We start from the raw sequence: 3,777 nt of genomic DNA, 5'->3' as shown, positions 1-3,777 counted from the left end.
TGCTGAAGATGTTTTTGTGCTTATGTGCTGGACTGGATCAGGCCCTTCAATGGAAACTTGTGTCAGACAATGAAGAATAGTAATATTGCAAGCTAACACTGAAAATTGCAAGTACCATCAAAACCCTTTGGTAGGAAGGGGTGACAAAACCTGACTGACTCTTATGGAGGATCTTCTTTCTCCTGTCAGTCCTTGCTTCACCAGTGCCTGTCCCTTTGGAAAAGCTGATTGGTACAACTGCTTCAGCTCTGATGTGAGAGCTCACAATGAGTCCTGTATTACACAAAATTTAAGTAAAGAGTTCCTGCCCCGGGGGGATTTCAGTCTTAAAAATGAAAATAAAATGCTGTTCTGGCTTTTTGTTATTGTAGGAATGACACTTTTTCTTTGCTATTTAACCCAGGTAATTAGTCTGATAGCAGCACAGCCCAATTCTGTCTTAAGTTTAAATCCTGTGTTTTGCACCTACAGGAGAAGATGCAAATATCTATTCTTATATCTCTTCTAAGACTGTTCCACTCTGTTGGGCTTCAGCCTGTGAAAAAGGTTTCAGCCTTTCTGTCTACTAAGATATTTTAATTCTTGCTTCACAGCTGCCTTTTTATTATATTTTTAATATCTTAGTATAAGTTGGTGCTACCTGTAACATTTTGAATGCTTCATGAGCCACAAGCAAGCTTTGAGCTCCTCGTGCAGTTAGGCAGCCTGTTTGGAAGCCCTGCCCTGTTCCCATGAGTAGTAAAGGAGCAGGTTAGAGCTAAGAAGCAATTTTAGCTTCCCAGCTTGGTTTCTGTGGGGCCACCCCAAGGAATCCAGAAGTGCAACTAACCCAGTACCTGAAATAGAACTTAGTCATGCGTGGAAGAGACTCTTCAGTCCTATGCACACGCACGCTGATGTTTTCCCTGGGCCACTAATGGACATTTTTGTGGCTGCTGAGCTTTCTGCATGTGTAATTGGCCGTTTTAGTTGCAGCCCAGTCACTTTCCCCTGGAAAGCCACTCCCCTTGTAGCTGTTGCCTCGGCAACCTGAATGTAGGAGGGGTAGAAGGGGCAGCTGTCTGCAGGAAGCAAACCTACCTGAAGATGTCATTGTGGAAGAGGAATGCTGCATGACCTCTGAGTGGGCTGGGTGCTTACCCCTTGTCCTTGCCTTTGAAAAGGTGCTGGTCAACGAGAAAAGACACTGGTAAACAACTGGTTCCTGACAGGCCACACCAATTTCAGTCTTAGCCATCCTGAAGAGGGCTTGATATCTTCAGGAAAGAGAATCAGCAGCTCTGCCTATGTCTTTGTAGCACACGACATGGGCACAAGGTTTTCTTCTCAAAATGTTTTGTAAGTGAACTATCAAACTATCAAATACAGGCTCCACCCCAACAAGAATTCAAAATAATAACAGAAGATGGAACAGAGATTAGGTTACAAAGAGATCTCAACACTTAGTTAAACTGCACTAACATTCATTCCCTGAGACAACTAAATGGAGCAGCCAATGTATTTTTGAAGGCAACTGAAGTGTTGATCATGACCAAGGGAAAATTGCATTAAAGGCCTTCATAAACCTTCAGTTAGAAAATGTATGGACTTTCATACATTCTGAGTTATCTTGGTAGAGGAAGAGGGCACAGTTCCTGGCACTGGCCACATCTTGCTTTGTTGCCCATGCTCACACTGTACTCATTTGAAGCTCTCCTGTGGTAGTGATGTCCTTATGTAACAGAACCTGCCCAGCACAGGGGCTGCAGCTTATTCTTTATTTCTGCTACTTGCAGCATAGGCACAGAGACACCTTCTGTCAACCAGAGTTTGGAGAATGTGCTTTTTCCTGGCTGCCTCAAAGCACAGACAAAACTTCTCCTTGCATCACTCTGTATTAAAGGACTAGAGAACAATGCTCGGGGTGGAGGAAATCTCTCTTGGGCCAGAGGAGAGGCATCTCAGGTCTTTGTACTGTCACAGCTCAGCAGAATAAAACCAAGCCTCCTGGTAGGGAATGTAATGAATCTAGACTCCTATGCACTAATGTGCTGCAGCTAATTGCAGCTCTAGTTTGGGACACTCAGCTCATGGCCTGTCCACCTCGCTCTCCCACCTGAACTTCTGTTTGAACCAGGTCTGTGTTTTTAACAGTGCTCAGAGCTCTTTGTTAGTGTGCTGCTCTCCTTTCTCCTTTTTCATGAGCAATGCCAGATCAACCACCAGTGCAGTTCTGGGTTTAATTTTGTTATTTTACTTTGAAAGTTGAGATTTTGGGAGGGCAGGCATGTCCTATTAGCCCCTCACTAAGCCAAAAATGGCATGTCCATAGGGCTACCATAGATATAGATGGAGCTGAAGAAGAAAGAGCATTTCTCCAACCCTTGGAGCAGCCTGAGGACAAGGTTATGAGCTGCATAGCTTGCTGACTTCCAGGCTGCTGTCACATCCAAGAATAGCATGTGAAGGGGAGCAAGTCCTTACATCACAGTTGTTACTGCAGCTTGGGTTTTGTCTTCTCAGGGACATGCCCAACCACAGCTCATTCAGACGCTTCTGCTGGAAAACAGGAGGGATGTAAAAGGCAACTGTTACTGATAAAGATGAAAAGATTAATGTATATTCTGATATTACTGCTCCAGCCCCAGAGTTCTTGTTTGTCTTATCTAATCTGCATGTCCCTTTTGTTCCAGATTTGGGCCCCTTTCCTCCCTGTCTGACTAAATATATACTCAAAAGCTAGCCTTGAACATATTGGTACATAGGAGCCCCTCTGGATGGGACTCAGCAACTCATCTCTTGTGTTTGGCAGGCATGAGAGCATGGGACCAGGACAAAATGTCCCCTCTGCCTAAACCATCCACCTCCATGGGCCATCTTATTTCATAGATACACGTGCCAAGTTGCTGATTTGCTGAGAAGCTGGATGTGGTTTCCTCTGTCTTTTTCCAGCCACACACTGGTTGCAGCTGGAAGAGAGTGTGCAGCAAGACAACGTGTCCCACTTCTCATTTGTGAAACCTACCTGTCTGTTAAAGCCTCATTCCATGATGCTCCCTGCAGGGAAATGGGGAGCAGGTGTATTTTCACTTCAGTTTTATTTTAGTGTCTAAAAAGAGAGCAAAAGCAAGCAGTGCATGGCTGTTTTTCTCTGTTTTAATATATAAAATAAGCGTTTTCCAACATCTTTTTAAATGAGGAGAAAAATCATTCCCAGACCTTGCTCTTTTAGAAGACACTTCTAAGTCATTAAGTCCTGAATTCCACAAAAAGAAAGCAACAATCTCTCTTGCTTTAGCCCCAGCAGCTGTTTCACTACCTTCCCCTTAAGCAAACCAGGTGGACTTGAACATTTTTATTCCATCCTACTGGATATTTTCTGTCCAGCCCTCACGAATAACAGAGGCTTAGTGAGGCTTAAAAAGTGTGTGCAATGCTGTAGAGTTGGGCACAGCAGTAGCAGGCAGGAGGTCACAGCTGAGTCCCAGCCAGGTTGGAACAGGGTGGAGCTGAATTTTCCTGGTTTCCCATGATGAGGAGTGAGTGATCAGCAATGCCTCTTTTTCCTTGCAGCGGATGGAAAGAAAGAAGCTCCATGAGCTCCTGAGAATTGTATTCAGTGCTCCTCAGCTAACAGGGAAATTCCTAGAAGAAACTAAAGGAGGGACAATGTTGTCCTGTTCCACAGGTTAACATGCCCTTTAAGAATCAGGAAGGTGCAGAGTGGAGCTCCCTGCTGTGTGTGTAGATCTGGAGGGACTGGAGCCTTACGACGTTCACAAGCTCAGTGATGTTTCT

This window comes from Merops nubicus, unplaced genomic scaffold (assembly GCF_000691845.1).
Source record: "Merops nubicus isolate BGI_N331 unplaced genomic scaffold, ASM69184v1 scaffold48703, whole genome shotgun sequence".
NCBI classification, from domain to species: Eukaryota; Metazoa; Chordata; class Aves; order Coraciiformes; family Meropidae; genus Merops; species Merops nubicus.
This window is presented reverse-complemented; position numbering follows the sequence as displayed.